Genomic DNA, 25,013 nt, shown 5'->3' with positions numbered 1-25,013 from the left:
TTTGTTATTAAAGATATTCTGTACATGAATTTATTAAATGCCATGGTGAAATAGTTGATGATGCTTGCTCAAACATGCTCTGCGTGGTGTGGACACCTGTTTCAGGAATCAGATTTGATATTTTGTTGCATGATGCTTTATTCCAAGAGCTCTGGATCATCTGCCTCTGATATGCCAGATACATTCTTTGCATGAAATGAGAGGCAGCTGTGCTACAGGGTGAGCCAAGGCAAAGGAATCCCCCCCAGCCAGGACAGGACATAGAGGATAAGGGGCAGGGCAGAAGGAAAAACCCTAGGGAGAGAGTATGGGGTGGAGGAATGCATGTTCCATTTCAGAACACCTTTGAATGGATTTTTGCCTTTTCACTAAGTTTTTACGCAGAGCTCTCTTTAAATGCTGTGCAGCGTAGACCCTGAAATGGCTTCTTCTTATAATACACTCCTATCATACCACACTCTGCACAGTACCTTGCAGAGTAAGGGAAATTCCTTATTTCCCTTTGTAATACCTGCTAGAACACCACTCTTGACATCATGGGCTCTCACACATCTTTGCATCCCCAGGGCCTAGCCCAGTGTGTGGCACATGGTAGATATTGGTTAAATGTTTGTTGAATGCATGGATGAATGGAGTGAATAATCACCAATTTAACATATCTTTTAAAGTATCGACCTTCCTCTGAGTGTTAGACGGCTGTTGATTGTAGTCATTAATACAGATGAATTAATCAGATTGCTTTCTCCTGGGAAGGAGTAAAGGGAATGAGCGATTTTGGAGCATGGGCCACAAGCAGAGAAGGGACAAGGAGGCAGACCTGTGTCAGGACATCAGTGAGCAGCCAGGAAGCAACCTGGAGCATAGGGTGGGGAGATGAAAATCCCAGGTAATTTTCCACACTGGGATCACGTCATTGTTCTTGCCAGAGGGGTTATCTCTCCTGGGCCTTGAGAAGATTGGCTGGTGCTGCAATGGACCCCACAGTCACACACACACACACACAAGAAGATTGGCTGGTGGCTCATACTTGTGATCCCAGCACTTTGGGGAGATTGCTTCAGGCCAGGAATAGCCTGGACAACACAGTGAGACCCCAACTCTAAAAAAATAATAATTTTGTATTTGAGATATTTCCGAGCTAATGTTGTAATGGCTAAAAATCACATAAATGTTTGTGTCAAAAATAATAGTAATAATTTTGGCTGGGCACAGTAGCTCATGCCTATAATCCTAGCACTCTGGAAGGCTAAAGCAGGTGGATTGCCTGAGCTCAGGAGTTCGAGACCACCCTTAGCAAGAGCGAGATCCCTATCTCTAAAAAATAGCCGGGTGTTGTGGCAGGTAACTGTAGTCCCAGCTATGAGGGAGGCTGAGGCAAGAGGATCTCTTAAGCCCAAGAGTCTGAGGTTGCTGTGAGCTACGACGCCACAGCACTCTACCCAAGGGGACAAAGTGAGACTCTATCTCAAAAAATAATAATAATTTTTTATCATATGTTATTGTACGGTAATGACCTAATATTATTAATACATTATTATGTGTTGAAATGACATTAAACAAATCATTAAAATTAATTTCATTTGTTTCTTCTCTTTTTGAAACATGGCCATTAGAAGAGTTTAAATTCTGGCCTAGATGATAAAAATTTTAAACATGCTGATTGTGTGAATAACTACATAAGTCACTACATTTATGCAGTCAAAAAATTTTTCATTTACAAAAAGTTAGATGTATGCCTTAGCAACTCTGGGTCCATTTCGGCTGGTTTACATTCAAAAAGAATACATATCTCCGGGACATTAAACTGAGCTTCAGTTTCCCCATTTGTAATATTACCCTCCTCATAGGGTTATAGTAATGATGAAGGGGATCATCTATTCAAGGTCTTTTGTCTGGAATTGTCTAAATGTGAAGTCCTCTTTGGTTTGGAAGCCTAAAGCAAATTATCCTTGATCCCTCCTACCCTTCAATGGCCCAGTAAACATTAACACCCTACTCCTTCCTTGAGTCAGTACTAAAAACACACTCATTCAACTATCATCCACTACATGGATCTTTTAAAATGTTTTTTCCAAGTTAACTCCAATTAATATATTATCTCCTTCTAACTTTTTTTCTTCTTCTGGATTTGTTCAGGTGTTTTTTGTCATTTTTCTAAAATTAACGCCTTTTCTTAAAGCTCCTTGTTCTCCAAGAAACCTCCCCAAGGTGCCCACTTCCTCCCCTGGCCCTCCCATTGTATCCTGTGCAAAACAGACTTTCCAGAAAACCATTTCAGGCAGCCTTAGTGATTTGGACATTGCTGCTTGTTTGAAGCAACCATTTCCATATATGTCCTAATTTCACTTTCAAGTTCTATATCCTTGGTTATTTGGTTCTCTGATTTCAGACCACTTTTTCCAGAAAGGAAGTAAAAATATTTTTAGCATACGCTGTAACATGTAAATATTTTTCTCAATCCTTTATATAAAGAAGTTGAATTTAAACTATTCATTTAAGATCTATTCACGGCAGGCAAATTATTCTTTAATTTTTTAAAAAGGTAATGGAGTCCGTCTTTTCTCTCTCTCTCTCTCTCTCTCTCTCTCTCTCTCCCCCTAAAGCAGAAGAAGTTTTTTACTAGTCCTCAGTTGATATTTCCAATAGGGAACCTTACTAGATGAAAGGGATAACAATAACTGACATTTATTGAGTGCTTATTGTAAATTAAACACTGTACCATGCACTTGACCTCTGATATTTTTAACAATGATTCCCAATCCCTGCTTAAGGGGAAATTGTTGAATAAAAGTAATAGTTCATTATCCTGACTTCTATTTGTCCTTTTTTGTTGTTATTGTTGTGTGCCCAGAAAAACCTCAGGTCCCAGGTTTCTCAATCCTGGTTTTGAATATTCACACCCAGAGTCACTAATCTTTCTTGTTAACACCTTGTAGCTTGGCCCTTGATTAATTCAATCAGTGATTAGCACTTCTACAATAAGTGTTAATCTCTCTTTTGAAATACCTCAAAGCTCAGCCCTTTACTAAGACTTACTGCCCCAATCACAGTGTACCAGAGAGGATTTCCCTACTGTGAGCCATATCTACAAGGCACTTCCCCTGAACACCACCAGCTTGGGAAAAGCCAGCTTCAAAGTCCTGTCACACAATTAAAGCATGGAATTATAGGCCCAGGTTTGCAACCACATGCAGTACTCCAACTGAGTAATGCTGCTAAAATTAGGGGCCATCTTCAACACTGGAGACCAAAAGTGAATTAACCTCCAGAGGGCACCCTCAGCAGTTCAGTCTGAGAAGACATTCCAGGCCTGACAGAACCATGCTAGGGGCTGGTCTCCATTTTCCAGCCACCCAGATGGTCAGTTGCTCAAGTGTGAAAACAGGGGACTTCTCAGATGCAGCCAGCACAGCCTCAAATGCTTCAGCTGGCAGATGTGAAGGCTCCAGCTCCTGAGAGCAGTTCTCTCCCTGACAATGGGTGTGTATGAACTAACAACCTTCAAGGTAGACCCTAAAATTGTTTTTGTTTTTGTTTTTGAGACAGAGTCTCACTTTGTCATCCTCAGTAGAGTGCTGTAATGTCACAGCTCAGAGCAACCTCCAACTCTTGGGCTTAAGCGATTCTCTTGCTTCAGCCTTCCAAGTAGCTGGGACTACAGGCGCCCGCCACAATGCCTGGCTATTTGTTGTTGCTGTTGTTGTTGTTTCAGTCGTCGTCGTCGTCGTCGTTGTTTTAGCTGGCCCAGGCCAGGTTCAAACCCGCCACCCTCGGTATAAGTGGCCAGCACCCTACCCACTGAGCTACGAGCGCCACCTGGATCCTACAATTGTCCTATCTGTTCCACAAGTGAGGTTATGGGTTTACCTTAAAGGCTGCCTGGGCTCACAGTCCCAAAGTGGCAAGCCCAGAGAAGGTACCCCACGGGAAGAAAGACAAATAAAATGACCTAACTTTTTCTTTTGCATTTGAAAGAGAACAGCTTTGATCTTGGTTTCATGGTAGGTGGTCAGCTTTCATTTGTTTCAATACTTTTTTTAAGAAAAAAGGTTCCTATAAAAGGCAAATATCTTCATACTCCCCACTACTTACAGACACGAGGTGGGGGCGGTTCTCAACCAAAAAGAGCGTTGGAGTCTTATGATTTCTAAGAGATTATTCCAACTAATTTGAATATTTCCCTTCATAGCACAACAGTAATTTCACAACCCTACCTGCAAGATATGTTTTCATACCTAGCAACTCCTTGAGATTGCAAATATTCTCATCCCAGTTTACAGATCAGAAAATAGAGGCCCAGTAAAGTATTGTAAGAATGGAAAGGCAAATATCCAACATACTCAATACTAATATGAAGCCAGTAGACAATCTAATACACACCCACACAAGAGAAAATCTCAATTCAATTGAAGATGGGGGTGGGGAAGGAGAGGGGAGGAGGAGAGGGATGGAGGGAGGAGGATTCATGTGCTTCCACTAACGGGCACAATGTAAGAGTATATGGCTCACCTCCTGGGGTGGGACACAACTGCAACAGGGACTCTACCTAAAATGCAAACATTATGACCTATTTTTTGAACCCTCATATTAATCTGAAATTTAAAAAGAAAGTACAGGCCCCAAAAGAGGTCCACCTGTTCTTGGAGAGCACAAGAGCAAAGTCTAATGAAAGCACACGCTCAGCCATGAACACTTACTCACCATTGTCTTGGCTCCTCCTTTGGAATTCTCACTTTCCCATTTAGTGGAGAATTGCTGCTACCATCATGCCTGCCTCTACCACCACACAGCCATGTTACTGAGTGGGATTGAAATTTAAACTCAGGGCTTGGCGCCAGCCACATACACCTGAGCTGGCTGGTTCAAATCCAGCCCAGGCTGCCAAACAACAATGACGGCTGCAACCAAAAATAGCCAGGCGTTATGGAGGGCGCCTGTAGTCCCAGCTACTTGGGAGGCTGAGGCAGGAGACTCGCTTGAGCCCAGGAGTTGGAGGTTGTTGTGAACTGTGATGCCACGGCACTCTACCCAGGGGGACAGCTTGAGGCTCTGTCTCCAAAAAAAAAAAAAAAAGAAAAGAAAAGAAATTTAAACTCAGGTCCCTCGAACTTCCATGGCCGAGAGTGTAGCCACTAAGCTCTATCATGTTCTTTCTCATTCAGTGGGATTGGAACATTAAGTGAGTTAATTCTCAGCAGCAGAGCAAGGGCTAGGGAACAAAGGGCGGGCAGGCATCACAGTTGCACTGGACAAAAGGGAGCCATATTTGTCCACAGCCAAGCTAAGTAGGTGGAGGAGCCCCAGAGGCAGGCATGATGGTAGCAGCAATTCCCCACTAAATGGGAAAGTGAGAATTCCAAAGGAGGAGTCAAGACAATGGTTGAGTAAGTGTCCATGGCTGAGCATGTGCTTTCATTAGGCTTTAGTCTTGTGCTCTCCAAGAACAGGTGGACCTTGACCATTGAATAGTTCTGGAACTTTAAAGTAAGACCTCTGGGGGGAGGGGGTGGCTATTAAAACACAGATTTCTAAGTCCACTTATTCCTATGAATCAAAATCTCCAAAAGCAAGGCCCAGGAATATGCAGGTAAACAAGGTTTCTGGAGACACCAGAGCCAGACGACAGTAGGGGCAGGTCTGCAGCTAAGTGCAGTTCCTGAAGCAAAGATGGCTCTGCTTGCCCCTGCGTTTAGTTAACAGAGCAGATGAGCAAGAGAAAGTTTCCTGTGAGCTGAAAAGGGAAAAGAGAAAAGCATTATTAAAAGAACAGGAAAGCAAAAGGAGCAAGTATCCTACCCTATTCCAGAGAGGGCTCCAGCGATGCAAAGGCACAGGCCAGAGGGAGGGTGCTGCCACTGGGCATGGACTACTAAAGCCAGGAGGGGCTGGCAACAGTGTTCTCAGTGTGTGACAAGACAGAGCAATAGCAAGGCAGAGGGTGTTTATGTGTTTTATACCTCAGTTTTCATTTTAACTACTACGCACACACAGGCATGCAAAATATATTTTTTAAAAATTTTAACAGCAGGTACAACAGAAGCTTTTATGCTCCAAGAAAGAATAAGAAAACTTAAAAGAAAGGCTCTGTATGTATAATCATTTTTGAGATAAATATGCTACGCTAAGGTTCACCCTCAGGCACTGAAAGAAATCTTTTGTTAAGGCAGAGTGGGGATGTTGGGAATTATTTTGGATAATCAACAGGAAGATGGGGCTATGGTTGATACCTTCTATGCCCTGTTGTAATGGGCTGAATTATGTTTCCCAGAATTAATGTATCAAAGCCCTTTTTCCAAATGTGACTGTATTTGGAGATAGGGCCTTTAGTGAGATAACTAAGGTTACATGAGGCTATAAGGATGGGACCCTGACCAATAGGATTAGTGTCCTCATAGGAAGAAACATTAGAGAACTATCTCTGCAATGACAGAGAGGGAAGGCTATTTGAAAACACAGCAAGAAGGCAGCTGTCTACAAGCCAGGAAGAAAGGCCTCACCAGGAACAGACACCACAGGCACCTTGATCTTGCACTTCCAACCTCCTGAAAATAAAATTCTGTTTCAGCCACCCTATCTGTGCTATTTCTTACAGTAGCCCTAGAAACCTCAGATGCTTCATCTATAAAATGGGGATAATAATAACATTATCTTTGTCATAGGATTACTTAGAGAATTAAATGAAATATTCCATATAATAACATGATCTATTTAACAGGTAAGTGCTAGTTACTATAGACCAATCCTATGGGTCAGCTTGTTAATTGAGCTGAGATAATAAATACAAGACTCTTGGCACAGCACCTGTACAAAGTAGGTGCTTAATAAATTGTAACTATAACCACTATTACAGATGTTAAAATAACACTAAATAAATAAATGTCACAATTATTGTAGAAAGATTACCCTTCCAAATGTTTTTGAATTCATACTAAAAATTTAAAAAGCACCACATAGTAATCGTATTATAAAAGAAAAATGAAGAAAACCAGTTAAGCTTCAGTTTGGTGCCCAAGAAAATGCCAGAGAAAAAAATTAATACAACCAGTTTTCAAACCCGTGAGAGAACAAAGTACACGCTACTAATTTTATTAAGCAAAACTCTGGTCAGGCTAAGATGACAGATTATAGAGCACCAGAATCCACCTGGCTAACTGTAACGAGACTTTTGTCCCACATCCTTTGGTTTTCCGAAAGAGGGGAAACAGGAGTTCAGTGACATTGTTCTTATCTGGAAAGGCAAAGATTCTCATTAAATCAAGGAACTGAAGAAAGTTTTGAGAAGTCAGTTCTGGGTCTAGTGGTACTTAACAAGTCCGTTGGGGGAAGAATCAGGAAGAAATGAGGGTGCTGCCAAGGCTGTGGGGAGCTCTGAGGGAAGAGGTCACACTAACAGGTACCCTAACTTACAAGGTGTCATTTCACCTCCCTCAGAATCTCTTGTGGGAGCCCTCCCATCCCTGCTTCATGGAGAAACATTGGTCTGGAATGTTTCAACTTTATTGACGTAAGAGCCATGTGAAGAAGAGACAAAAACCAGATTTGTGTTTCTCCCCTTGCTTCCTGGTTCACTCTTTCCTTCATCAACGTGCATTTATAGAGCGCCCTCCACAGGCTAGTCTCTGTGCCAGGCATCAAGGAAGGAGCAGTAAATAAAGCAAAGTCCTTGCTGTCATAGAGGGAGAGACCGACAATAAAATAATCGTACAGCCCAGCCTGGTGGCTCTCACCTGGAATCCTAGCACTCTGGGAGGCTGAGGCAAGAGGATTGCTTGAGATTGGGAGTTTGAGAGCAGCCTGAGCAAGAGCAAGAGGCTGACTCTACTAAAAATAGAAAAATTAGCCAGGTGTGGTAGAACATGCCTGTAGTCCCAGCTGCTTGGGAGGCTGAGGCAGGAGGTTCGCTTGCGCCCAGAGTTTGATGTTGCAGTGAGCTACGACACACCACTGCACTCTAGCCCACGTGACAGCAGGAGAAGCTATCTCAAAAAAAAAAAAAAAAATGGGCAGCACCTGTGGCTCAAAGGGGTAGGCACCGGCCCCATATGCTGGAGGTGGTGGGTTCAAACCCAGCCCCGGCCAAAAACTGCAAAAAATAAATAAATAGTAATAGTAATGGATATGTAATAAAATATCAGGATAAGAGAGGAACTATGAAGAAAAATAAGGCAGGCAAGGGTATAGAGCGTGACAGGGTAATGGAGTGCTGTTTTAGATGGGTTGGACAAAGAAGCCTTCTCTGGGGGGTGGAGCTTGAGCAGAGTCCTGACTGGAGGGAGGGAGCAAGCCATCAGGTCTCTGTCATAAGAGAATGGTGGGCAGAGAGGCCAAAGCCCAGGGGAGGCAAGAAGTATGAGGGGGAGGTAGGACTGGGCTGAGGAAGTGCGATGGAGTGGGGGTGGGAGGTGAGGGAATTTGTGGGACTCTGTGAGCTATTTAAGAGGGAGCTTATTCCAGGTCCACTGGAGAATCTCTGGGAAGCAAGTCAAGAGCTATTGCAAGAATTCCCAGAAAAGATGATGGAAACCTAGACAGAATGGGGGAGGAGGAGAGGGAGGAGCAATAGCTTTGGAATATGGCTATGATGCCTAACACATGATCACAGATATTTATTTCAGAATAATATGATTTTCTATTCCACAAGACAATGTAGATAACAAGTTCTCTTTTAAACATGTAAATCTGTTTTCTAAAATTATTTTGGGAGCTCAGCACTGTGGCTTACACTGTAATTCTAGTACTTTGGAAGCCGAAGTGGAGGGATTGCTTGAAGCCAAGAGTTCAAGACCACCCTATGCAAAACCAAGAGATCTCTTTTATACAATTTTTTTTTTTAATTAGCTAGGCATGCTGGGTCATGCATCTAGTCCCAGCTATTCACGAGGCTGAGGCAAGAGACTTGCTTGAGCTCAGTTCAAGGTTATGGTGAGCTATCCTAATACCACTGCACACAGCCTTGGAAACAGAGCAAGACCCTGTCTCTAAAAAATGAAAACAAAAACAGCCAGGCATTGTGGCAGACACCTGTAGTCCCAGCAACTTAGGCTGACGCAAGAGAATTGCTTAAGCCCAAGAGTTTGAGGTTGCTGTGAGCTATGACGCCACAGTACTCTACCGAGGGCGACGTAGTGAGACTCTGCCTCAAAAAGAATAAAAAATAAAAAATATATATAAAAAATAAAGTAATAAAATTGTTTCGGGCAAGAAAATTAAACTGAACAATTTGTAAGGTTCTGGCCAATATTAAAAGGTTAAAGGTTGGCTCAGCACCTGTAGCTCAAGCGGCTAAGGCACCAGCCACATACGCCAGAGCTGGAAGGTTGGAATCCAGCCGGGGCCTGCCAAACAATAATGACAACTACAACCAAAAAATAGCCAGGCATGTGGCAGGTGCCTGTAGTCCCAGCTACTTGGGAGACTAAGGCAAGAGAATCACTCAAGCCCAGGAGTTGGAGTTGCTGTGAGTTGTGATGCCACAGCACTCTACCCAGGGCAACAGCTCAAGGCTCTGTCTCAGAGAAAAAAAAAAAAAGAGGGCTAAAGGCTATCATTTTTTAAACCTTTCATAGTATGTCTGGATTCAGTGGTCTCATATGTATCATCTCCTTGAATTCTTATAACAACCCCATGAAGTTGATACTGCAGTTAGTCCTTTTTTACAGATGGGAAAACTGAGGCTGATTTAAAGAGACTTAAAGAGGCCGACTTAAATACCTCCATAAAGGTCATACAGCAGGGTGGGATTGAAATCCGTGTTCATCTGACCCTAAAACTCACCATCCTCTCTGCTTGGCACTTCCTTGTCTTCCTGTCCCCACTTTGTTTTCAGTTGTGTAACACATTTCCATTTCTTCAGTGTAATAATATTTGAGCCTATGTACAGCACCACAAAAAACATGTCATCACATTTCTATGGATGATGTTACTGAATCTATTTCTTTAACAGAAAGGTTTTAACCTAGGCTCCATCGGTCCCTATGCCAGGGATGGAAGTGACCATTGCATTGTGAATCCATAAAGCTGTGAATCCATGAAACTGTGTGCAGAATTTGGGGGACATAATGTGCATTTTCCCGGAAAGAGTGTTCCTAGCTTTCATTACATTCTCAGCATAGATCATGATCCCAGCAGTAGAGAGCTGCGGCTTTCCAAACTACCATTTCTTAGTCTTTGTTGCTTGGCGGCTTTTCCATTTCAGATTATTCTAGTTTTCTAATCACAGAATTTTTTCAGAAAGAAGGAAGTCTTAAAAATGAACAAACATATGTAAAAGTATCTCTCCTGGAGCCCATAGCACAGTGTTTATGGCACCAACCACATACACTGAGGCTGGCAGGTCCAAACCCGGCCAGGGCCAGCTAAACAACAACAACTGCTACAAAAAATAGCCAGGCATTGTGGTGGGCACCTGTAGTACCAGCTACTTGGGAGGAGGCTGAGGCAAGAGAGTCGCTGAGCCCAGGAGTTTGAGGTTGCTGTGAGCTGTGATGCCACAGTACTCTACCAAGGGCAACATAGTGAGACTCTGTCTCAAATAAATAAATAAATAAATAAATAAAGCATCTCTCCTTACCATCCATCAGTTACCAGCTCAGGCTGGTCTTGAACTCCTGGCTTCAAGTGATCCTCCCAGCTTGACCTCCCAAAGTACTTGGATTACAGGTGTGAGCCAACACATTCTGGACACAACACAGTATCTATTAGTGATGATAGCATCCTCTTTCCTTCTACTTTTCATTTGCTAGAGCTGGGAAGTGATTTCTTATGCCCTTGGATATTTCTTAAAAGATCCCTTTTCTCTTTGGTTTGACTTTTTGATTCTATGCCTAAAAGTCACAGATGCTCTGTCATATTCCTTCTTTCCTACATAGCCCAATTTGCACTTTTTCAGTGGAATTTTTTCTTATTTAACACTTGCAAATACAGCTAAAATCCAAGTTACGAGCAATACATTTCTTTTTTTTTTTTTCCAGACAGAGTCTCACTTTGTCACCCTGGGTATAGACCCCATACAGACTTGGGGTTCTAGTACATCAGGGTCTCTTCTCCTTAGAATCAACTTTCCAAGAAGGTTTCACTTCCTCAATAGCCCCAGCTAAAGTTCTGGAAGGAACTGGGGTCATCCTGTCCATTCCCCCAGTGTGGCTTATGAATAGGAATACTTCGTCTGATGCACAGGGGTGGAATATGGGGAAGAGTGAATTCTCCGAAGGAAAATGAAAGCTCTATAATAAATACTGTCCACTCCCATTCAAAATACAGTCCTCCCATTCCTGCACAGAATAGTATCTATTCAAGTTGAATGGAGATCCCTTGATCTTAGGGAAGATTTGCTCTTTTCCTGGCCTCTAGGCTGAGTTATGATTAGAAATCTTATTTCTTTAGTCCTATTATTGGTCTAGGAGCGGCCATGTGTTGCGTTACCAACCAATAAGAAATAAGCAGAAGCATGCTGGGTGGAAATTTTTAGAAAGATTTTCTGTCCTGGAAGAAAAAGATTTGTCATGGCTCTTTTGCTTTTTTGCCCTTTACCTTTCTTTCTATTTGGAATATGGATGTGATGTCAGGAATGTGGCCATCTTATGACTAATGAGGCAAGAGATATGGTAAGCACATCCCCACCCCAAGGCTGGTAGACCCGAAAATAGAAATTGCCTGGATACTCAATAGCTCCAATGAGTCTCTGCATTAGCCTTGACTGCCAACCTCCAGGCTTATTATGTGCCGCGGGAAACCATTTTTGTTTAAGCTACAGTTAGTTGTGTTTCCAGTTACTTGCAGCCAAATACTCCTAACTGCTGCAAGTGCCAAAAGAATAGGGAGTGGATGCCAGGCAAGCAGGAACAACCGAATTTCACTGGAGATGCTGAGATACTGATAATCCAAGGCTGTACTTTCCCATTTCTCCAAACACATACCAGGAATCGCTTCCTGAATCATGGAATTAATGAGCAAGAACAACTGGAAAGAGGATGCAGAAAGGAACACGAAAGGACTGATACTTCTTTCTTCACTGAAAACACACAGGGCGATAGGTACCCATCCATTCTACCAGTTAAAGATGAGTTTGAGTGAACAAATTAACAGTGTTGCCACCCAATACCATACTTCCAGAGAGGCCTACCCCCAAAATAGTCAAAAGAGAATGGACTCTGGAGATGCATTCAAATTCTATGACTGCCACTTAGTAGCTATGAAACCTAGAGCAAGTTATAGTAAAAGATGGAGATAATGACTTCTACTTATAAGACTGGTTTTTTTTTTCCTCTCCCAGTTGCTTTTTCAAAAAAGTTTTATTAAGCGAGGCACAATGGCTCATGCCTGTAATCCCAGTGACTCAGAAGGTTGAGGTGAGAGGTCCACTTGGCCTAGGAATTCAAGGTCACACTGAGCAACATAATGAGACCCTATCTCTTTAATACTGAAAAAAATTAGCCAGGCAGAGTCAAGTGCGCCCGTAGTCCCAGCTATTCTAGAGGCTGAGGCCGGAGGATCAAGGCTGCCATGAACTAAAATGGTATCACTGCCAAGTGCATTGTTGTGCCCCTCACACTCCCTTTCTAGCCACCTCACAGGTACACCAGAAAAGTGTACAGGTATACCACATATTTATCTGTAGTTCTAGTTGAATCAACCACAGGATAACCAAATAACAAACCCCAGGATACCCCTTACCCACCCAGTTTAAGAAATGAAACAAGATAGATATAAATGATATCTCCCTTATAACCTGTTTTAATACCAAATTTGATTCTTTCTTAACCCAGTATAGATTTTTGACTATTTTCTACTGGATTATTCGTCATTTGTTTATTTATAGGAATTCTTCAAATATTCTGAATATCAATCATTCATCACTCAATGCATCTTTCTTTCCACAGAGGAAATACTCAAGCTTTTATCATCACTTGTGTAGGTGTCTACTTTACTACACATAAAAGGGTCTTCAAAATGTTCATGGAAAATGCATATTATGAAAAAAACTATGCATGGATTTCAAACATTTTGGGCACCACAATAAACTCATACTAACTTGTAACATGTCTGAACAAGATCTAGTTTGAGGCACTAAAAAGACAAGACATCAATTTGAAAAAGAACCTCCATCAGTGCAACATGAATCTGCTAAAACTGAAGTAAGAACAAACATTGAATTTATGGTCATACGGTGGTGGAAGAATGGTGAAACCACTGACGCTTTAGGAAAAGATTATGGGATGACGTCCCGGAGAAATCAGCAACTACAAATGGATAACTCATTTTAAGAAGGGACGTGATGATGTTGGAGATGAAGCCTGCAGCAACAGATCATCCATATCAATTTACAAAGAAAAAATTCATTTCATTTATTCCCTAATTGAAGAAGACCAATGATTAACAGCAGAAACAATAGCCAACACCATAGACATCTCAGTTGGTTCAGTTTACACAATTCTGACTGAAAAATTAAAGTTGAGCAAACTTTCCACTCAATAGGTACCAAAACCACCATGTCCAGACTCGCTACATACAAAAGCAGAGATTTTCAATGGAAATTTTACACACATGGGATCAAGATCTTGAAATAAATCTTAAAAAAAAAATTGTAAGAGGATAAAACATGGCTGTACCAGTTGTGGTCCTGAAGACAAAGCATGATCAAAACAATGGCTACTAAGAGGTAGAGTGGTCCAGTCAAAGCAAAAACAGACTGGTCAAGAGCAAACATCATCGCCAACAGTTTTTGGAGGATGCTCAAGGCCTTTGGCTGGTTGTCATTCTGAAAGGCCAAAGCATGATAACATCTGCTTATTATGAGAGTGTTTTCAGAAAGTTAGACAGAGCTTTAGCAGAAAAACTCCTAGCAAGACTTCACCACAGAGTTCCTCTCCAGCACAACCATGCTTCTGCTTATTCCTCTCATCAAACAAGCCCAGGGCAATTATGTGAGTTTCAATAAGAAATTGTTAGGTAGCCACCTTACAGTCTGGATTGGGCTCCTCTGACTTTTCTTCTCTCTCTCTCTCTCTCTTTTTTTCTTCTACCTAATCTTAAAAAAAAATCTTTAAAGTTCACACATTTTTCTTCAGTTACCAATGTAAAAATGATAGCATTGACATGTTTCAATTGCCAGGACTCCCAGGACCGTCAATACTTAAAAGATAAACTAAATGTTTGGTATCATCACTTCCATAAGTGTCCTAAACTTGATGGAGCTTGTGTTGAGAAATGAAGTTTATATATTTACTTTTTATTTTTCAATTCCATATTTCCATGAAATTTTTGAAGTCTCCACATATGTTAAATATTAATAAACAGACAGTATTGCTTTTCATATTTTAAAACTCTATAAATGGAATCATGCCATGTGAATTCTTTTTTTTTTTTTTTTTTTGTAGAGACAGAGTCTCACTGTACCGCCCTCAGGTAGAGTGCCGTGGCGTCACACGGCTCACAGCAACCTCTAACTCTTGGGCTTCTGCGATTCTCTTGCCTCAGCCTCCCGAGCAGCTGGGACTACAGGCACCCGCCACAATGCCTGGCTATTTTTCTATTGCAGTTTGGCCGGGGCTGGGTCCAAACCCGCCACCCTTGGCATATGGGGCCGGCGCCCCACTCACTGAGCCACAGGTGCCGCCCACCATGTGAATTCTTTTTTTTTTTTTTGCACCAGGATGTTTATTGCAGCCGAATTCACAATTGCCAAGTCATGGAAGCAGCCCCAATGCCTGCCAACCCATGAATGGATTGTCAAATTGTGGCATATTTATACCATGGAATACCATGCAGCCATAAAAAGATGGAGACGTTACATATTTTTTTTTTTTAAATAAGAGGAGACTTTACATCTTTTATGTCTACCTAGATGGAGCTGGAAAACATTCCTTTTAGCAAAGTATCTCGAGAACAACAACTATTTTTAAAATTACAAAAAAAAAAACGCCACGTGAATTCTTAATAGATCTTGAGGATTTTGCTTTTGTTGTGCTCATCACTGTTTTTGAGATTTATCTGTAGTTCTAGTTGAATCAACCACATTATAGTATTCAATTTTATGAACATATAATTTGTTCATTTGCTTTTCTTTGGGTAGGCATTTAGCTAATTTGTAACTTTTTACAATTAAAAATGTAATAATTCCTTGTGCATATTTGCTAGAGCTTCTCTAAGGCATATACTCTGAAGTAGCACTCGGTCAATGGGTATGCATTTATTAAGTCAGAAAGACTAAGTTTTGCTGCAGTACAAACAACCTTAAAATATCAGTGATATAAAAGGTTTCTTTTTCACTCACATAAAGTCCACTTGGGTGACAGTGACTTTCCAGGGAACGTGGCCTCTACCTGTTAGCTCGTGTTTCTTAACTGCTTTGATCTTATGGCACCTCTGTACCAACAAATGTCTCCAAGACTTTAGGAGCAGGGAAGAGATGTCACAGAGACCAGCATACCAGCAGCTAAAAAATTCTTCCCAGAAATGACACATACTGCTTATTCACATTTCATTGGAAAGAAAACCACAAGGCCAACTTAACTGAAGAAATTGAGGAAGAGCAGCCTTCTCATGTTCCTGTAAGGAGAGTAGTATCAGAAATAGTGAAGAACAAAACTATGCCATAGGCATCTTCAATTTTTCCTAAAACCTTCCTGCAGGTAGGGGGTCCAAGGGAAAAGAAATATTTCTCTTCATAGAGGTTTACCAATTTTCCCTCCCCTCAAAGTGTATGAAAACTTTATTGCTATAAGCTTTTTTTTTTCTTTTTTTGCCTGATCATAGCTCACTTCAGCCTTGAACCCCTGGCCTCCCAAAATGCTAGGATTACATGTGTGAGCCACTGTGCCTGGCCTGGTATACACTTTACCAACACCTGGAAGGATAGATTTTTTTAAAGTTCTACCAGCTTGATCTATGTGAAAAGCTACTCATTATTAATTTAGTTTGATTGTTTGTTTTGGAGATGGGGCAGTAGTGTCATCATAGCCCACTGCAATCTCCTGAGAAGCTGGGACTATAGGCACGCACTACCACAGCCAACGAATTTTTTTGTTCTTCTAGACAAATTTCTGCTGCATTGCTCAGGCTGGTCTAGAACTCTTGACATCAAGTGATCCTCCTCAGTCTCCCACAGTCTGGAATTACAGGTTTGAGCCACTGTACCCAGCCTCCTCTTCTGTCTATAAACAGTGTTTTTCATCTTTTTTTACCTAGAGGCACACTTGAACCTGCAGTTAAACTTCCATGGCACACTTAAATTATGTTGATCAAAAAAAAGAAGAGTAAAAAAAAGAATATACTTACTGTGCTTTGAACTTCTTTCAAAAATGATTCATGATCTTTAAAAAATGCCACAACACACCAGTTGAAAATCATTGGTTTATATAGATTTTTTGCCTATTTTCTACTGAACAACTGGTCTTTGCCTAAATCATTATAAGAGTTCTTCAAGTATTATGAGTATCAACCATTTTTCATTTATTGTATTGGAAATATCTTACTCTAGCGTGTGATTTTTTTCCACTTTGTTTATGGCATGTTTTGTTGTACAAAAGTTTTACATTTTAAAACAGTAAAATTTGTCAATTGTTTTCTTTGTGGCTGGTGCTTTGATTTTCACATTTAGATCTTTAATCTACATGGAATTTCTTTTTGTTTATGGCTATGTGGTAGGAGTGAAAACATTTTTTTCTGTGTGGATGAACAATTAGGTCAGCATCATTTATTGACTGGTTCATTTCTTTCCTCACTGACTATAATTTCTCCTTTATCATATATCAAGTTTCTTTTTATATATAGCTCTATTTCTGGGTTCTCAATTCTGTTCTATTTGTCTATTAATCTCGGGGAAAAGAAATATTGACTTGATTCCTATAGTTTTATAATAAGCTGTCATACCCAAGGGGGATAAGTACCACTATGTTATTCTTCTTCAAAATTATCTTGGTGAATTTTGTATATTTGCTCTTCCATATGAATTTTCTTTCTTTCTTTCTTTTTTTTTTTTTTTTTTATTGTTGGGGATTCATTGAGGGTACAATAAGCCAGTTACACTGATTGCAATTGTTAGGTAAAGTCCCTCTTGCAATCATGTCTTGCCCCCATAAAGTGTGACACAAACTAAGGCCCCCCCCATAACCTTAATTGTCATTAATTGTCCTCATATCAAGATTGAGTACATAGGATTCATGCTTCTCCATTTTTGTGATGCTTTACTAAGAATAATGTCTTCCACTTCCATCCAGGTTAATACGAAGGATGTAAAGTCTCCATTTTTTTTAATAGCTGAATAGAATTCCATGGTATACATATACCACAGCTTGTTAATCCATTCCTGGGTTGGTGGGCATTTAGGCTGTTTCCACATTTTGGCAATGGTAAATTGAGCTGCAATAAACAGTCTAGTACAAGTGTCCTTATGATAAAAGGATTTTTTTCCTTCTGGGTAGATGCCCAGTAATGGGATTGCAGGATCGAATGGGAGGTCTAGGTTGAGTGCTTTGAGGTTTCTCCATACTTCCTTCCAGAAAGGTTGTACTAGTTTGCAGTCCCACCAGCAGTGTAAAAGTGTTCCCTTCTCTCCACATCCACGCCAGCATCTGCAGTTTTGAGATTTTTATGATGTGGGCCATTCTCACTGGGGTTAGATGATATCTCAGGGTTGTTTTGATTTGCATTTCTCTAATATATATAGATGATGAACATTTTTTCATGTGTTTGTTAGCCATTCGTCTGTCATCTTTAGAGAAAGTTCTATTCATGTCTCTTGCCCATTGATATAAGGGATTGTTGGCTTTTTTCATGTGGATTAATTTGAGTTCTCTACAGATCCTGGTTATCAAGCTTTTGTCTGATTGAAAATATGCAAATATCCTTTCCCATTGTGTAGGTTGTCTCTTTGCTTTGGTTATTGTCTCCTTAGCTGTACAGAAGCTTTTCAGTTTAATGAAGTCCCATTTGTTTATTTTTGTTGTTGTTGCAATTGCCATGGCAGTCTTCATGAAGTCTTCCCCCAGGCCAATATCTTCCAGTGTTTTTCCTATGCTTTCTTTGAGGATTTTTATTGTTTCATGCCTTAAATTTAAGTCCTTTATCCATCTTGAATCAATTTTTGTGAGTGGGGAAAGGTGTGGGTCCAGTTTCAGTCTTTTACATGTAGATATCCAGTTCTCCCAACACCATTTATTGAATAGGGAGTCTTTCCCCCAAGGTAAGTTCTTGTTTGGTTTATCAAAGATTAGGTGGTTGTAAGATGTTAGTTTCATTTCTTGGTGTTCAATTCGATTCCAAGTGTCTATGTCTCTGTTTTTGTGCCAGTACCATGCTGTCTTGAGCACTATGGCTTTGTAGTACAGACTAAAATCTGGTATGCTGATGCCTCCAGCTTTATTTTTGTTACTAAGAACTGCCTTAGCTATACGAGGTTTTTTCTGGTTCCATACAAAACGCAGAATCATTTTTTCCAAATCTTGAAAGTACGATGTAGGTACTTTGATAGGAATGGCATTGAATAGGTAGATAGCTTTGGGAAGTATAGACATTTTAACAATGTTGATTCTTCCCATCCATGAGCATGGTATGTTCTTCCATTTGTTAATATCCTCTGCTATTTCCTATCTGAGGATTTCATAGTTTTCTTTATAGAGGTCCTTCACCTCCTTCGTTAGGTATATTCCTAGGTATTTCATTTTCTTTGAAACTATGGTGAAGGGAGTTGTGTCCTTAATTAGCTTCTCATCTTGACTGTTATTGGTGTATACAAAGGCTACTGACTTGTGGACATTGATTTTATATCCTGAAACATTACTGTATGTTTTGATGACTTCTAGGAGTCTTGTGGTTGAGTCTTTGGGGTTCTCTAAGTATAAGATCATGTCATCAGCAAAGAGGGAGAGTTTGACCTCTTCTGCTCCCATTTGGATTCCCTTTATTTCCTTGTCTTGCCTAATTGTATTGGCTAGAACTTCCAGCACTATGTTGAATAGTAAAGGTGACAGAGGACAACCTTGTCTGGTTCCAGTTCTAAGAGGAAAAGCTTTGAGTTTTACTCCATTCAGTAAAATATTGGCTGTGGGTTTGTCATAGATAGCTTCAATCAGTTTTAGAAATGTGCCACCTATGCCTATACTCTTCAGTGTTCTAATTAGAAAAGGATGCTGGATTTTATCAAATGCTTTTTCTGCATCTATTGAGAGGATCATGTGATCTTTATTTTTGCCTCTGTTAATATGGTGGATAACGTTTATGGACTTGCGTATGTTAAACCAGCCTTGCATCCCTGGGATGAAGCCTACTTGATCATGATGAATGACTTTTTTGATGATAAGCTGTAATCTATTGGCTAGGATTTTGTTGAGAATTTTTGCATCTATATTCATGAGTGAGATTGGTCTGAAATTCTCCTTTTTGTTTGGGTCTTTTCCTGGTTTTGGTATCAGGGTGATGTTTGCTTCATAGAATGTGTTGGGGAAGATTCCTTCTTCCTCAGTTTTTTGGAATAATTTCTCCAGTACAGGAATAAGCTCTTCCTTGAAGGTTTGATAGAATTCTGGAGTGAAGCCATCTGGACCAGGGCATTTTTTAATTGGAAGCTTTTTTATTGTTTCTTTGATCTCAGTGCTTGAAATTGGTCTGTTCAGGAGGTCTATTTCTTCCTGGCTAAGTCTAGGGAGAGGGTGTGATTCCAAATATTGATCCATTTCCTTCACATTGTCAAATTTCTGGGCATAGAGTTTCTGGTAGTATTCAGAGATGATCTCTTGTATCTCTGTGGGATCAGTTGTTATTTCCCCTTTATCGTTTCTGATTGAGGTTATTAGAGATTTTACTTTTCTATTTCTAGTTAGTCTGGCTAATGGTTTATCTATTGTATTTATTTTTTCAAAAAACCAACTCCTTCTTTCATTAATTTTCTAAATGATTCTTTTGTTTTCAATTTCATTGATCTCTGATTTGATTTTGGAGATTTCTTCTACTGAGTTTAGGCTTAGATTGTTCTTCTTTTTCCAATTCCATAAGATCTCTTGTGAGATTGTTGATGCGCTCTCTTTCTGTTTTTTGAATGTAGGCATCTAAAGCGATGAATCTTCCTCTCAAAACTGCTTTTGCAGTATCCCACAGGTTTTGGTAGCTTGTGTGTTCATTGTTGTTATGCTCAAGGAAGTTAATGATTTCCTGTTTTATTTCTTCCTGCACCCATCTGTTATTCAACAGAAGATTGTTTAATTTCCATGCCTTTGGGTGGGGTTGAGCATTTTTGTTAGAGTTGAGTTCCACCTTTAGTGCCTTATGGTCTGAAAAGATACAAGGTAAAATTTCAATTCTTTTGATTCTGTTGATATTTGTTTTGTGTCCCAGGATATGATCAATTTTGGAGAATGTTCCATGGGGTGATGAGAAGAATGTATATTCTTTATCTTTGGGGTGGAGTGTTCTATATGCGTCTATCAAGCATAGTTGTTCTAGGGTCTCATTTAAATCTCTTACATCTTTGTTTAATTTCTGTTTAGAGGATCTGTCCAGCTCTGTAAGAGGTGTGTTAAAGTCCCCTGTTATGATGGTATTATCAGATATCATATTGCTCAGACTGAGTAAGGTCTGCTTCAAGAATCTGGGAGCATTTAAATTGGGTGCATAAATATTTAGAATTGAAATGTCTTCTTGTTGTAGTTTTCCCTTGACCAATATAAAGTGACCATCTTTGTCTTTTTTGACTTTAGTTGCTTTAAATCCACATGTATCTGAAAATAAGATTGCAACTCCTCTTTTCTTCTGAATTCCATTTGCCTGAAAAATTGTCTTCCAACCCTTGACTCGGAGCTTTAATTTGTCTTTTGAAGCCAGGTGTGTTTCTTGCAGACAGCAAATGGATGGCTTGTGTTTTTTAATCCAGTCAGCCAATCTATGTCTCTTCAGTGGGGAATTCAAGCCATTAACATTTATTGAGATAATTGATAAGTGTGGTAGTATTCTATTCGTCTTATTTGGTGAGAGTCCATTGCTTAGTTTTATCTTTTGCATCAGTGTGGAGGTTAGGTTCTGTCCTTTGATTTCTGAGTTCTTACTTTGCTGCTGATCCATTGTGGTGGTCAGTGTGCAGAACAGGTTGAAGTATTTCCCGTAGAGCTGGTCTTGTTGTGGCGAATTTCCTCAATGTTTGTATATCCATAAATGATTTGATTTCTCCGTCAATTTTGAAGCTTAGCTTAGCAGGGTACAGAATTCTGGGCTGAAAATTGTTCTGTTTAAGTAGATTAAAGGTAGATGACCATTGTCTTCTTGCTTGGAAAGTTTCATTAGAGAAGTCTGCGGTCACTCTGATGGATTTGCCCCTGTAGGTCAACTGGTGCTTACTCCTGGCAGCTTGCAGAATCTTTTCTTTTGTCTTGACTTTGGACAGGTTCATCACAATGTGTCTTGCAGAAGCTCGGTTAGAGTTTAGGCGACCCGGGGTCCGATATCCCTCTGAAAGCAGTGTGTCAGAATCTTTGGTGATGTTTGGGAAATTTTCTTTTATAATATTCTCTAGTATGGCTTCCATTCCTCTTCTTCCCCTTCTGGAATTCCTATAACTCGTATGTTGGAACGCTTCATAAAGTCCCATAATTCTGACAGTGAACGTTCTGCTTTCTCTCTCTTCTTTTCTGCCTCTTTTACTGTCTGAGTGATCTCAAGAACTTTGTCTTCTACCTCTGAAATTCTTTCTTCTGCATGGTCTAACCTGTTGCTGATACTTTCCATTGCATCTTTAAGTTCCCTAATTGACTGTTTCAGTTCCTTCAGGTCTGCTATATCCTTTTTATATTCTTCATATCGTTCATCTCTTATTTGATTCTGTTTTTGGATTTCCTTTTGGTTATTTTCCACTTTATTAGCAATTTCCTTCATTGTTTCCATCATTTCTTTCATTGTTTTCAACATGTGTATTCTAAATTCCCTTTCTGTCATTCCTAACATTTCTATACTGGTGGAATCCTCTGCAGTATTTACCTCATGGTCCCTTGGTGGGGTTGTTCTAGACTGGTTCTTCATGTTGCCTGGAGTTTTCTGCTGATTCTTCCTCATGAGTGATTTCTTTTATCTGTTTCCTTGCCCTAATTTTCCTTTCACTTCCTCTCGCTCTTTAAGTTCTTGTGCCTGTGGACTAAGGGTTACAGGACCAGAAGGGTGAGAAGGTTGAAGAGCAAAAAAAGGGGATGAAAGAAAGGAGGACCGAGTGATAAGAAAAAAAGAAAGATAGAGAAAGGAGAGGGGGTGGGTATAAGGAATATTGACGAAAAGAAGAGAGGCACAGAAAGAGGGAGACAGGGCAATATAGGTGTACAGTAGGGTACTTTGACACAACCTTAAAAAACCCCACCTTCTGGGGGTGCCCAGTTGCGTGGTTCCCTTGAGGTCAGCAGCTCTTTGCTAACCTGATCAGACACAGTACCCCACCTCCACCAAGTAGAGAGGAAAGACAAAAATGCTATAAATCAAACCAAAAGAAGCAAACAGAAAACTTTACGGGGATAAAATTGGGTGAAAAACCAAATTATATCGGTAGAAACACTAGCAAAAATGAAGTTGAAGTTATTTAAAAAGGCAGCAATGGGAAATTATAATTAAACTAGGAAAATTAAGAAAGAAAAAGGGATCTGTGTGGAAAAGATTGAAATTAAAAAAACAAAAGAACATCAGCAACGTTAAAATAAACAAACAAAAAAAACAACCAAAGGAAAAAAAAAAGAAAAAGAAAAAATACACAACCAAAAACAAAGCAGTTTGTATATGTTATTGAATATTGTCTGGGCAACACGTGGTCTTCTGGGGTATGAGATGTTAGTCACAGTTCTGATATGACTGGAGGCTGCTGATTTCTCAAACCCCAGCAGGTAGACACCCTAAATCTCTCTTCAGCCTACTTAAAAGGCACTTTGAACTTGTAAACTTGCTGAGCAGAAGCTTTCCCAGCTTTCTCGCTGGAATCGCTGCTGAGGTGGCTATCCACTTACCCAGTGTGCCAAAACCGGTCTCACTCTGCCCCTGAGGGTTAGGGCTGCAAGGCGGCTCAGACCCCACCCTTAGGCTACTTGGTTGCTGGGTTACCAGCTCCCACCCGTTTCTAGCTCTGCGACCCTGAGGGTGGAGCTTGCCGGGGCAGATCACTGACAATGGATCCGTGTGACCCACCGCCAAACACTATTAGCTCCGTCTGGCTCAGCGGCTCAGACTGGGGCCCTAGACAACGGCCAAAGTTCTCCGCACTCCCGCTCAGGCCTTCCCCAAGGCAGTTCAACTCAGTGCCAAGTCCAAGGACATCAAAACAATTCACAGGTAAGGCCTTTCTGGTTTGCAGACTCGCTGCTACTGAACTTACAGTTGTGGGCGAGTTTAGACGGATTGAACACACGCGACCACTTGCCGGTTTTCCACTGTTTTAGTCCACCTCTTGGGGTCCAGAAGTCTCTTGCTGACTCCCTGTATCTTCATAGGAGTGATGATAGGCAGTTCCCACCAGCCAGAGATGCCTGGAGTCCTATCTCCCCAGACTCACGGTGCCCAGATGCCTTTTTTTTTTTTTTTTGTTTGCAGTTTTTGGCCAGGACTGGGTTTGAACCCACCACCTCCGGCATATGGGGCTGGCGCCTTACTCCTTTGAAACACAGGCACTGCCCTTTTTTTTTTTTTTTTTTTTGTGGAGACAGAGTCTCACTTTATGGCCCTCCGTAGAGTGCCGTGGCATCACACAACTCACAGCAACCTCCAACTCCTGGGCTTAAGCGATTCTCTTGCCTCAGCCTCCGGAGTAGCTGGGACTACAGGCTCCCACCACAACGCCTGGCCATCATTTTGTTGCAGTTCAGCTGGCACGGGGTTTGAACCCGCCACCCTCGGTATATGGGGCCAGCACCCTACTGACTGAGCCACAGGTGCTGCCTCCATATGAATTTTCAAACTCCTTAAGATCTATGAAAAACTCTGCTGGAATTTTTATTATAATTACATTAAATTTATAAATTAAATTAGAAAAATTTGACATCTTTATCATACTAAGTCTCCCCATTTATAAAAATGGCATATTTCTTATTCAATTTAGGTCTTTGTCTCAGTTCATTTGTGCTGCTATAATAAAATACCTAAGACTGAGCAATTCCTAAAGGACAGACATGCGTTTCCTCACAGTTCTGGAGGCTGGGAAGTCCAAGATCAAAGAACAAGCAGGTTTGGTGTCTGGTGAGGGCCTGGTCTCTGCATCCAAGAAAGCACCTTCAATGCTATGTTCTCTCATGGAGAAAGAGGAAAATAAGGGCAAAAGGAGCCTAAGCAAATTCCTCTAGCCCCTTTATAAGGCACTAAATCTATCCTGAAGGCACAGCCCTCCTGAATTAATCACTTCTCCCAAAAATCACTTTCCACAATGGCACTACCATGGGGATTGAACATGAATTTTGCAGGGGACACACATTCGAACCATAGATGTCTTCTTTTATAACTTCTAAGGAGGATTCGTACTTTTTGTCATAACGGTCTTGGATATTTTCTGCAAATTTTATTTCTAGATGCATTTTGTGTTTTTTTTAAAAAAGCAATGTTGAAATATGTTGAAATCTGTTCATTTTCTGATGATCACATGAGGCGAAAAATTGTGAAATCAAAGGAAGGATGCCAGCTGACTTTAGTTACCTTAAGAGAAGTAGTAACACACAGAAAATGACACATATGACAGTTTAACCTAGGTCATGTCAAATGGACACAAGCCAAAGATTTAGTCATTCTGAATTGCCACATCTCTTTAAGACAGTGTAATAGTAATGACCAGGCACATTACATATATGATTTCATTTACTCCTTCCAACAATCATAAAAGATAGGTGTTATTACCTCTGTTTTACAGATGAGGAAATTAGGATTTAGAAAAGACAATTAATTTATGCAGGATCAATCATCCAGACAGTAAGTAGCATAGCATAGCCACGATTCAAACTCAGTTCTGTCCAACTCCTAGAAAAATTGCTCTGAACTACTTTGCCACATTCCAAAGCCTCTGAATAGAAAATGGA

Source organism: Nycticebus coucang, chromosome 3 (genome assembly GCF_027406575.1).
Source record: "Nycticebus coucang isolate mNycCou1 chromosome 3, mNycCou1.pri, whole genome shotgun sequence".
In the NCBI taxonomy this organism is placed as follows: Eukaryota; Metazoa; Chordata; class Mammalia; order Primates; family Lorisidae; genus Nycticebus; species Nycticebus coucang.
The sequence above is the reverse complement of the archived record's forward strand: the minus strand, read 5'-3'. Positions refer to the sequence as shown.